The following is a 13,081-nucleotide window of genomic DNA, read 5'->3' on the forward strand; positions in this document are numbered from 1 at the left end:
GAGAGAGAGAGAGAGAGAGAGAGAGAGAGAGAGAGAGAGAGAGAGAGAGAGAAAGGGCGGGTAGCTACCAGCCTCTGTGTGGCATGCTGGGAGGAGGGGAAAGGAACCACACTTGTGAGGAGCCGCCCTCACAGTCGCCGTTACAAGATGGCGAGACGGTAGCGCGGGTCACACACTGTTTCCTATTGCGCCCTGATTGACCATCGGCACTTCTCCTTCTGCTCCACCCTTGGAATCTGTGGAGGCAGAACAATTATGTAAATTGCTTCAAGACCCAGAGTCATCAAGAAAGGGCTCCTGGACTTCCCAACGACACATTCAGTGACACGTGTTTCTGTCCCCACCTGAGGCAGCCCAAAAATCTCACCAGATACGCCTCTGTACCTCTTAGTTCTGCTGAAATTGGGCCACCATGACAACCGCTGTGTTTCTAAAACCTGCCACCCAAGCTGGCTTTGCAGGGCACAGGCAGATGCAGACCTGAAAAGCCAGGGTGGCCCAAAAGTCTCCCAAGTAGCCAGGGGAGCTCAGAGGAAGAAGGACCTCACAGAACTCCGTTAGAGTCCAGAAACACCACAGAAGTCACAGGCTTTTTAGTGGCAATTCTACTTTACCTTCCTGGCAGTGTATGAGCTCCTAGTATTCATCATACCAGCATCCTTACTGGGGAGAGCTGGAGTCCCCTTATAGTTTTGACTTGCATGTCTCTAGTGCTGTGGATTTCTGTGGATTTCCTCTCAAACGCCCGTGCAGAGGGAAAATGCGGTCACCCTGTGGTACTGAGGCACTGAATGGAGATACTGGGTAAGCTGAGGCTTAATGGGAAGTAAGGGAAGAAGATCTTGTCTCAAGGTTGCATTCCAAGGAGAAGCCACTCCTGGTCCTTCAGACCTAAGAGAAGAGGCTTCTGGCCAAAGCACTCTGGGCAGGACTCTGAGTGGGGTGCAGTTCATCCTGTGGCCCTGCTGCCAGACAGCGCTGCTCTCGGGCTCCGAGCCACCCTGTCATGCTGTGTGAGACTCTGCTATTTTAAAAACGCTTGTTTTCTGTGCCCTTTTCGTCTGACAGGTGAAGAATTGCCAAAATGTTGGCTCTAAATAACTCTCATTAGTCATTATCTGTGATGAGAGACCTCATTTACTACCTGGGAGCTCCTTCGAAGCCATTCCAAGGCAACCTTTGTAACGCCGGGAGGGTCTCTCTCGGTCCTGGTTTGTACCCATAGAGACAGAATGCGGGTGGAGAGCAGGCCTCTGTGCTCAGCTGCAGGCTAAGTATTAGAGGCTTGTGCGATTGAGGATCTGAGCTGGCGCATGTGAGCTGGCTTTCCGAATGGTCTGAGCTCTTCTGCTGCTATCTTTAACATCTCCAACATGGTCAGCAGATATGGGCATGATCTCATACACTACCGGGGACTATTTTGCTTAGTAGGCTAAGTTTATTAAATGGCAGGAAACATATCCACCAGCCACAGACATAGTCAACGTTTTGCATTTGAGAGGTTTCCCCTTGTGGCTAAGATGCCACAATGTGACCCAGTAAGTATATGAAGACTTCAAGAGTCCACAGGACCAGAATGGAGAGATATACATATACACATATACATATACATATACATATACATATACATATACATATACATATACATATACATATACATATACATATGCCCTCAGGGGCCACTGTGACCACTCAGATAGAGCCCTGACATAACCTCTTAGGGGCAGTCATCTAAACTCTAGACCCCACTTCCCTTTTTTTAATTATTTATTTTATTTATATGAGTACACTGTTGCTGCCTTCAGACACACCAGAAGAGGGCATCAGATTCCATTGCAGATGGTTGTGAGCCACCATGTGGTTGCTGGGAATTGAACTCAGGACCTCTGGAAGAGCAGTCAGTGCTCTTAACCGCTGAGCTATCTCTCCAGCCCTCTAGACCCCACTTCTAAAGACGGTTCTTCAGTTTACTCTTCTCAGCACCCAAGTCTCTCTCCAGCCTGGGATTCACTCATACACTAATTATATTCTATATTTTCCCTTTGCTGTGACCAAATGTCTGGCAAAAGACAAGTCAGGGGTTCACTGTTGGAAGGGATGCTATCCACCAGGCAGAAAAGACACAACAGCACGCAGCTCTGTGGTAGCAAGACAGCTCCTCACATCCCCAAAGTTCAGAAAGCAGAGGGATAAATCCTCAAGGGCTACACTCAGGGACCCACTTTCTGAAGTGAGACTCCACCTTCTAAAAGTCCCACCACTCCAGATAATAGTGCTATTGGGAGATCAGTGCTACCAACCAGAAACCAAGTATCCAAACAGATGAGCCTCTGGGGGCATCTCATAGTCAAACCACAGCACCAATGGATAAGGTTGACACTGGCTTTCATTGACCCAGAGTCCAGGGGCCCGTGCACAGCACTTCAGACAGCACCGTGAACCTCCAGCTGCCTCAGCACAGGATGCACAGCAGGGAATGTCCTTTATAGCTGCGGAGAAGGTTCTAGACAAGAGGAAATGGGTCACAGAACCGAAATCTGGGGATGCGCCAACCCAACCTCCTTCTCTCCCACCCAATCCTGGGTCTCCAAGTACCACTTTCAACCTACCACCTTGCCAGGCTTCCCAGGAAGACATGATTCTGAGCTGCACAAATGGCCCCTGTGGTTTTCAGCTTCAGAAACAGGGCAGGAAGGAAGTGTGAGGGGCGTGGGGGGTGGGGGGGAAGCAACCAGCTTCCTCTTCCAGATCTCTGTTTAGTCTCTCCTTCCCCACTGGCCTGAGACACTGAAATAGCACGCTACTGCTTAAGAACCCTGTGTGCCAGCTATCACGGTGCTTGAGAAGAAGAGAGAAACCTTAGTCCATGGAACGGTATTGCTAGCAGCCCAGCAAACGGTAGAGAGGAGAGAGAGGAGGCTGAGCCATGAGATTCCTGGAAATCTACACCAGGTTGAGGAGCAAGGGTCCCAGCAGAGCCTCTGTAGTACTGGAAACACATCCACAGGAGGATGCGTTGTTGTGGATTCTGTTTATTGCTTATATTATGTTAACTGGGTTCCCAAATTACACGGGAATTCACACGTCTGCATGTAAGATGCCATGGATCCCTGGTCTTAGTTGGCTCTAGTTGGTAGATAAAGTTGCTGGCGGCCAATGGCTGGGCAGGGAGACAGAGGCGGGACGTTAGATTTTCCAGGCAAGGGAACCCAGGGAAGAAGAGGGGATATTTAGAAGCGCCATGCCAGGAAGCAGGAGGATCAGGCTTGGGAGCTGCAGGAGAGAAAGCACACAGTCATGGAAGAGCCAGGGAAGAGCGGACCCAGGGGACCCTCCCCCCGTTTGGGGTAGCAAAGATGGAATATAGTTCCTTAGTAAGTAATAACTCAGGAGTTTCAGAGGGAAGGCATCAGCAATGTGGAAGTTTGGGAGTGGCCCAGCAGCATTGAGCTTTTTAGGGCATTGTGGCGGTTTGTATACGCGTGTCCCAGGGAGTAAGGAGGTGTGGCCTTGCTGGAGTAGGTGTGTCACTGTGGACGTGGGCTTTAAAACCCTCACCCTAGCTGCCTGGAAGTCAGTATTCAGCTAGCAGCCTTCAGATGAAGATGTTGAACTCTCAGCTCCTCCTGCACCATGCCTGCCTGGATGCTGCCATGTTCCTGCCCTGATGATAATGGACTGAACCTCTGAACCTGTAAGCCAATCTCAATTAAATGTTGTCATTATAAGAGTTGCCTTGTGACAGCAGTAAAACCCTAACTAAGACAGACATATTAAAAATAAGGCTCTGTGTGTGTGTGTGTGTGTGTGTGTGTGTGTGTGTATGTGTGTGTGTGTTTCATTCAAGAATCTACAATTTTTTTTAAGACTTTTTTTATTGTATGTAAGTACACTGTAGCTGTCTTCAGACACACCAGAAGAGGGCATCAGATCTCATTACGGGTGGTTATGAGGCACCATGTGGTTGCTGGGATTTGAACTTAGGACCTTCGGAAGAGCAGTCGGGTGCTCTAACCTATTGAGCCATCTCACCAGCCCCAAGAATCTACAGTATTGAGGCGGTACCAAGAAGCACACACGCAGCCCCCAGCAGGGAGTTAGAGCAGATTAACTATTACTGCTACAGTGAGTAACGGGAAAAAGCAATCCTGCAAAGCATACCGGGACAAAAAGCACCATATCCACCCTTTCGAGTGACAATGGCCCCCAAGACACTGGCTTTACCCTGCTTTGTTTTTCTGTTGCTGTGATAGAATATTGATCAAATATGGGGAGGAAAGGGTGTAATTGGCTTACAGGTTACAATTCGTCACTGAGGGAGCCAGGAACTGAAGCAGAAACCATGAAGGATCTCTGTTTACTGGCTTGTTTGCTTTGTCTTGTTCAGCCTGCTTCTTGTCTAATCCAGGACCACCTGCGCAGGAGTTAGGCCCACAGTAGGCTAGTCCCTTACTGTCTTAGTTAGGATTTCCATTGCTAAGAATAAACACTATGACCAAGAGAACTCTTATAAGGACAGCATTTAATTGGGGCTGGCTTACAAGTTCAGAGGTTCAGTCCATTACGCATGGCAGCATCCAGGCAGGCATGGTGCAGGAGGAGCTGAGAGTTCTACATCTTGTTCTGAAAGCAAACATGAGAAGGCTGGCTTCCAGGCAGTCTTCTAAGAGGAGAGTCTCAAAGCCAACCCCCAAAATGACACAATTCCTCCAACAAGGCCACACCTACTCCAACAAGACCACACCCCATAATAGTGCTATTCCCTGGGGCAAGCAAATTCAAACCACCACACTAGCCAATAAGTTAGCAATAAATAAAATACCACAGACATGGCTGCAGGCCAAATTGCAGTGGCTGAAGGCTCAATCGGTGAGGTGCTTGCATGAAGATCCTGAGAACTCCCTGGTAGCAGTCTTAGGCTAAATAATAAGTTCCAGGATAATTAGAGCCCTGTCTCAAATAAGATTAATAGTACTTCTAAGGATGACACTCAAGATTGTCCTCAACCTCTACATGCATGCGCACACAGGTGCACACACATGCACACGCACCTGCACACGCATGTGCATGCACATATACATAAGGAAAATTAACATCCTATTCTAAGACAATCAAGTTTGAGTTCTAAAAATGTACCGTCTCAGAGGGGGTCTAGCATCAGACTTTACCTGACAGGTTTCTCCAATAGGATGGTAACTATCACGGTTTGAGTGGGAAATATCCCCTCAGGTTCCTGGCATTTGAACACTTGGTTCCAAGTTGATGGTGCTGCTTCGGGAGATTTAGGTGATGCAGCCTTCCTGGAGGAAGCACATCACTGAGGAGTGGGGCTTTGAGATGGAAAGGCCACATTCCTTCTAGTTCTCACCCTCGCTCTCACCTTCCTGTTCCCATCACCATGCCAACAATATGCCACCCTAATTCCCCACCATGATAGATTCCTATCCCTCTGGAACGTAAGCCAAAATAGTCTTTCTGCCATGAGTTGGCTGGTCATGATGGTTTATCACAGCAACAGAAAAGCAACCACAGGTGAGAAACTGATCCCATAAGATCTCTGCTGTTCTTCTCATTTTCTCTGGGAAGCAGAGGCTCTCTGCAGCACAGAACTCCCAGGAGAGGACAGTCAAGTTCCTAGAACCTGCCATGAAATCCCCAACAGCACAATGATTTAGACCTTTCCACCCATGCACCACTGGTAACCTCAGCCTGGAACACCCTCTACCCCTGAGATTAATCTGTCAGGGAGACTTAAATCCCAGGCGGAAGACCTATATCACCTATGTCCTCTCAGGCCTGACAATTTGGAAAGGTGGCCTTTGTATGTGATTTGGTCACAAGGGTGGAGTTCTGAAAGATAGGATTGCTGGCCTTTTAAACGAGCCCCAAGAAGGCCCTAAGAGCACGGACTGCTCTTGCAGAGGACCTGGGTTTAATTTCCTGCACCCACATGGTGAATCACAAGCATCTGTAACCCCATTTCCAGGGGATCTGATGCCCTCTTCTGGCCTGAAAACTCCAGGCATACTCATGATGCACATATGGATATACAGGCAAAACACTCATACACTTAAAATAAATAAATCTTTAGAAGATTAGAAAAGACTGAAGACATTAAAACCGTGATAGTTACCATCCTATTGGAGATACCTGTCAGGTGAAGTTTGGTGCTAGACCCCCTCAGAAAATGGTAGGCATCACATTTTTACTGGGTCCTCTTCACCTTGTTGCTGGTGTAGCCAGAGGGACCGTTTATGATTCAGACCATCGAGAGACAAGGAATCTGCCAGCACCTTCATTTTAGATTTTCCAACCTCTAGCACTCTGAGCAATACATTTCTGTTGCTTAAACCACCCAGTCTGAGAGACCTGTCCCATAAGGCACAGATGCAACATCTTCTCTGAAGAGACAAGAGGCTGTGCCGTGTCCCGGCCACCTCCTTCTACCCTCCAGTTGGCCGGTGAAATACAGTGGAAACTTCTTGCGCCACAGAAGATTCGTGGACCAGGTGGGGAAGGACAGGGCAAGACAGGAATGGATACCCCCACATCCCTGCTTTACGCAGGAGCATGCGCGTGTGGTAAGAAACTGGTGTCACCCTTGTCCTTAGGGATGATGAAAAAGAGTCATGTGCCACCCCCTCCTAGCCTACTCTGGGAAGCACTCTTACGCCACTCACATTATGTGATGTCTGTGCACATGTAAGCTCATGTCATCTCTCAGCCTCCAGATGTAGCCTTAGGAGGAAAACACAAAACGAAGCACAAACAGATATGTTGGTAAGTCGGAACCGAGCCAGTGTCCAGCTCATGAGCCTCTCTGGGGTGCTGTGGTTTAATGACGTTAATGTCATTCTCAGGGTTGGCAAGTTTCCATAAACACCGGTCTCTGGTAATTTTGCTTCACATTTCAGAGTAATGTGTATAGAACGTAATGCAGACCTGAACTCTTCATTGTATTGATCTCTGGGGCCTGTTGAGGTTAGCAGATATACCAGAGCCACAAGTGTAATCTTCTGGCTCTGTCCCAAGCCTGAAGCTTAGCACTGTCTAACTAGGTCATAATCTTGGGTACAGCAAACCCCTTCCTTGAACATCGTTTCTTGTGGCCTTCGGTCTTCTGTAAAGGGAAAGCTATAATGTCACTTCCTGGAGGTGGCTGGTGTCACTGGTATATGGAGAGCAGATGAAACCCCAAGGGAATGTGTGTGGTTGACATGACACATCAAGGACCCCAATGCCTCAGACCCATAGGAAATGGAGAGGCAGGTGTTGGTAGTGTGTGCACATGTTGTTGTTCATCACCAAAGGAAGTCAGGACTGGAACTCGAGCAGGTCAGGAAGCAGGAGCTGATGCTGAGGCCATGGAGGGATGTTACTTACTGGCTTGCTTCCCCTGGCTTGCTCAGCTTGCTTTCTTATAGAACCCAAGACTACCAGCCCAGGGATGGCACCACCCACCATGGGCCCTTCCCTCTTGATCACTAATTGAGAAAATGTCTTACAGTTGGATCTCACGGAGGCATTTCCTCACCTGAAGCTCCTTTCTCTGTGATAACTCCAGCCTGTGTCAAGTTGACACACAAAACCAGCCAGTACAAGAACCTATTGCAACTCCCACCCTCCAACACTTGCACTGGGGCACATCCAAACTACAGCAGCCAGCAGGACCTGCCTTCCCTCAGGCTGCACAGTCAAGAGCAAATGTCCAATGATGACCAGGCAATGAGATGCACACACCTGAGCTCAGGTGGCTCTGCAGAGCATTGACACTATGCAAAGCATTCCTGAGGGCTCATAGAACATCTCTTCCTTGTGCTATTCAGGGTCTGGACCACACACAGACAAACCTGTATTCTAGTCAATGTATAAATTCTCTCCATGAGCCATCAGGTACCCTTGACTTCCCTCTCTGTCCACTGCACACAAGATTGGTCTGTCCCTGCCTCAGAGTGGCCTTATGACCTCAGATCTCAATGCTCCAGCCAGCCAATAATCACTGTTTGGAGCTGACCCTGGAAATGAATCCAGAATCGCTGATACCAGGAGGCAGAAGGGGGCCACCATGTCTGAAAGTCCACTTCTCTGAAAAGGGAGAAGTGTCCTACAGGTCAAACCCCAGACATGGCACCTGTGACCTACAAAATAATCTGTGCTTATAATACTCTAAGGAACAGGAGGACAGAAGTGGAGCCCAGGAAGCTCAGCCTGGCTTGTAAAGGACACCCAGCCACAAATCGACATCCATATTCTCTCTCTGGGTCTGATGCAAAAGTAAAGCCAAGCCATCACATGACTCAGAGACACATCTTCCTAACCCATTCCCCAGAGGCTCTCTGCAGTAGTACTTTAGACGGCTTTCAGAAATGTCTGATGCCTGCTTTCAGAGGCAGAAGCAGGGCCACATTCATGAAATCCCATGACAGCACCATGGGGTTGCATTCACTGCTTGAAGGCTGAGTGCACGCCATTACTCCATGTTACCCCAAGAAGATGAGTAAAACCTCCTAGGAAGCCAGTTAGGCCCCAAGGGAGAAGGTGGCACCAGGATCGATCGAGAGCACAGGCTTCAGGCTGAACCACACCTTTTCTGGTCCCCCATTACTCAACATCAGCGTTGACCTGGGCCCCCAGCTGTAAAGGGAGAACGAGAGCTCATAGACCTAGATTGGTATAGAATGGCATGCCTGAAACACACCTTTCCCAGATATGACTTGTGGCACATACCCTGAGGAATGTCACAGTTTCTCCTGTGGTGTTAAGCTTCGTTTCTTACATGCAGTTCAGGGGAAGTAAGAAGCCACCTCCTGTGGCAGAGGGGCATCCTGCGGGGTTCTACCATAAGTTCAGGGTCACCAGCTGGCCAGGACCATTCTCCAAATGTATCCGTCCACTAAGTGAAGACCACGCTGGCCACTCCGGACTCAGAGCCACTGGGCTGGGATTTCAGAGAGATCGATAGTCCCTTCCAGGCCAAGGGTGAGTCTGGAGCCTCTTAAAGAACAAGAAGATTACAACCAAGGCTGATACAACTGGAGTCTAACTCCAGCACGCTCTTGGGCATCGAGTTTTCTCCACCGGCTCTGCTCCAAGCCTGGAATCTCTGCTCTGGAATCCCCCACAAGCCTGGGATCCGGGCTGCACTGCAGCAGAGGGGCGGGACTGTTGGCTAATGTTGCGGATGGGCATGGTGCTGTTCTTGTGAACCAATCACCTAATGAATAAACGAGCCAATCACTGGGCAAGTAGGAGGGACTTCCGGGTTGGACAGAGGAAGAGAGGAAGCAGGAGAGAGTTAGGTCATTTTTGGAATGGGGACAGCAGAGGGGTAAGATGTAGCTGCTAGAGTTTCCCAGTATCATGGCGGATCCACAAGGATTCACCATCAGAGGAATCAGATTTTAATAAGGCTTACAAGATTAGGTTTTAGTTGTTGCACCCAGAGATTGAGTTATCATTGTTTCTGAACTAAAAGTTTGTATTGCATTTCCTTCATGAGGCAGCTCATCTGGGTTCAAGAGAAAGGTATGGCGGCCAAGCATGGGTTTGCCTGAGGTGCTCCACAAAGGCTATGGAGGATTTGAAGCATGGGATTGGTAGCGACTCACCAGTGGGAACCTAGCGAGCTGGATAGAGAGATTGTGGAGATCTGGGTCAGAATCTCCATGAGATAAAAACAGGTTGGCCTTTGCCCACCAGTGCATGGCCAGCCAGGCCACTGAGGCTGAGAGTTGTGGGCACCAGGGCAGGTACTTGCCGGATCGTTTTTTAATATTTCCCTCAACAGGTGGTGCCCAACGTGGCAATGCTGGGGCCACAGAGTTCAAGTCCCCTCTTCCTTGGTCACTTGTCACTCTGCTCTTTCTCAGAGTGCAGAGCTCCTCCTTGCCCCCACATACACGGAGCAGAAATGTCACCAAGCACATGGCCATGACATGATCCCAACCCAGCCAGTCAGGCAGGTTCCCTCGCCCTCTGTAACCCCCTGTAGGCTTAATGCTGCCACGATGTCTTTTCATTGGAAGAGGAGATACAGGCTAAAAATAGGTGGAAATGGACTGGAGAGATGGCCCAGCGGTTAAGAGCACTGGCTGCTCTCTTCCAGAAGACCTAAGTTCAATTCCCAGCAATTGCATGGTGACTTACAACCATCTGTAATGGGATCTGATGCCCTCTTCTGATGTGCATGAAGACAGTGTACTTTATATGCATAAAATAAATATATATATATTTTTTTTAAATTACTCTTTTAAAAAAATGGGTGGACAGGGGACTTTCACTAATCTGAGATGTTCATTACCTGTGTAATGGCTAAGAGCACTGACTCTTCTTCCAGCAGTCCTGAGTTCAATTCCCAGCAACCATATGGTAGCTCACAACCATCTGTAATGAGATCTGGTGCCCTCTTCTGGCCTGCAAGTATACAGTCAGAATGTTGTATACACAATAAATAAATGAATAAATAAATAAATAAATAAACAAACAAACCTGAGTTCAAACCCAAGCATGAATGTAAGAGAGCAGGGACTTAGAGCCCCAGGCCCAGGAAGGTGGAGGCAGGAAGACACCCAGGACGTGCAGGCCAGCTAGTCAAGATGAGTTGGTGAACGTTAAGGTTTAGTGAGATACCCTGTCTCAAAAAAGCAAGGCGAGGGGGCTGGAGAGATGTCTCAGTGGTTAAAGGCACTGGCTGCTGTTGCAAAGGACCTGGGTTCAGTTCCCAGCACCCACATGATGGCTTACAGCCACCCTTACTGCCAGTTCCAAGGGATCCAGCCTTCTCTTCTAACCTCCTCAGGCACCAGGCAAACACATGATGCACAGAACAGACATACAGCAAAACACTCATATACATGAAATAAAACAAACCTAAAGATAGTTAGAAGGACATGAAGTGAGTGAGAAATGATTACTGAACATAGGAGATGAAACTTGAGAGAGTATTTGCTGAGTAACCACCTATTCTCAGAGGGGCTCACACAATCCTCCCAGAGTGGCACCTCTTAGTAGGAAAGGCATTAACCCATTCATGAGAACCTCACCCCATGACCAACCTCTCTAACCAACCTCACCCTCCAACACTGAGGAATTACTACGGTTCTGACCTATGTACTATTGGGGGACACCTTCAAACAGAAATAGACCGGGGGAGTATCAAGAATTATGAACGCGCGCGCGCGTGTGTGTGTGTGTGTGTGTGTGTGTGTGTGTGTGTGTGTGTGTTGGTTGGTTGGATGGTTTTCCAAGACAGTGTTTCCCAGGTCTGTCCTGGGACTCACTTTGTAGACTAGGCCTCAAACTCAGAGATCTGCCTGCCTCTGCCTCCAGAGACTAAAGGTATGTGCCACTACTGTCTGGCTGTATTTTTTAAGACCTTTTTTTTAAAGTTAAATGTGTGAGTTGAGTTGTGTAAGTGAGTGCACTACATGCAGAGGAACAAGAGGATGTCAGATCCTCCTGGAATCAGAGTGTCACATGGTTGTCACATGGCTGTGATGCTGGGAAGTGAACTCTGGCCCTCTGCAGGAGCAGAGTGCACTCTGAACCACGTCTCCAACCCTGGAAGATGTTTTTACCCTGCCTTCCCAACTAACAAGTTAACTTGCCAAGGCTTCATGGATGTCAAAAGATAGAAGATACCACACCAAGAAAACACAGCTTTCTCTTTCTCATCTGGTACCTTAGTCCCCTCACTGAGTCCCCCAAGGCTGTGCACAGATAGATCCCCAGCATAGACAAGAATCCTGTCATTAAGAAACTCTCAACTTTTGTGCTGGGGACATTATACTAGTCAAGATGCAAATGTGCCTCACTTTCTAGAGAAAAACTCTCTCTCTCTCTCTCTCTCTCTCTCTCTCTCTCTCTCTCTCTCTCTCTCTCTCTCTTAATCTCCAGTATGTTTGTAATGCAGACATCTGCGAAAACCTTTCCAGAACAAGGCCATCTGTGTCCCTGTTCACAAAGTCCCTGGGGAGAACCTCAGAATGGGACCATGGAGATCAGAGAATCTCAGAGTCCTCCTCCAGAAAGTCACAAAAACCTACAAGCAGGAAGTTGTACTTTGAAGAAGGGGGCATCACGGAGAAGGGTGCTGCCAGTTCACTGACACATCAGCTTCCCAACATGACCATGCCCTTTTCTGGTTTCCACTATTGATTTGCTTCTTATAATTGGGTTATTGAGGATGTGTGATCGAAAATAGTTTGGGCCACAAGCTGTGTGACCCTAACTTGAATAGCAGGCAGAAACTCCTGAGTGGCGGCCTTCAGAGTTGCTCCTCAAGGAAGGAGGGAGAAATTGAGTCAGAAATGCTCCTTCAGGAGGGGTCTCTGCTCCCTCTATGCAGGGGTGCCTGGGTTAGTGAGGTCGGTGATCCGGATGCCCAGATTTGAGCCATCTAAGCCTAGAGAGAACAATGAACTCACCGAGCAGGTTGCAGATGGAAGCCCTGCTTCTTTGGACCATGATGATGCTCCAAGTCTCTAAGATCCTTCTGTCTTCCCCATAAGGAGGAGAGGGACTAACGGAGCATCCTGTTCCCCGCAGACCCGCGGGACTGTGCGTCTCTGGGGTCTGTGCACCCCACATTGTGCCAAAAGGCACAAGATGCCACAGGATAAAAACGGAACATTCCCTGCCACCATCAACTCTGTCCATCCCTCATTTGTTCCTGAAGAGGGAATTTATCCATTCACGCGATAACAAATTGACTTGCTAGATGTTAAGTGATTTATAGTCTTATAGCATATGAGCATAAGTATTTTTGAAATATGATACAAAAAACATATCTTTTTTCAAATATACCTATAAACACAAAAAAATTTGCTTACTAGCTCGTTTCTCTTTATTCTGCAAAATCTTGCCCAGTAACCCAGCAAAAGGCCTGAGTCTAACTCTATCGAGAAATAAGAGAATTTTAAGAACTGACAAGTGTGCTGGAACAAGATTGTGATCCTGGTGCTCAGGAGACAGAGAAGAGAGGATTAGGAGTTTGAGGCCAGCCTGATCATAAAAAAGACCCTGTCTCAGGTGGGAGAGGGAGGAGGGAGTGGGAGGAGAGGAGAGGAGAGGAGAGGAGAGG

Source organism: Mus caroli, chromosome 5, assembly GCF_900094665.2.
Source record: "Mus caroli chromosome 5, CAROLI_EIJ_v1.1, whole genome shotgun sequence".
NCBI lineage: Eukaryota > Metazoa > Chordata > Mammalia > Rodentia > Muridae > Mus > Mus caroli.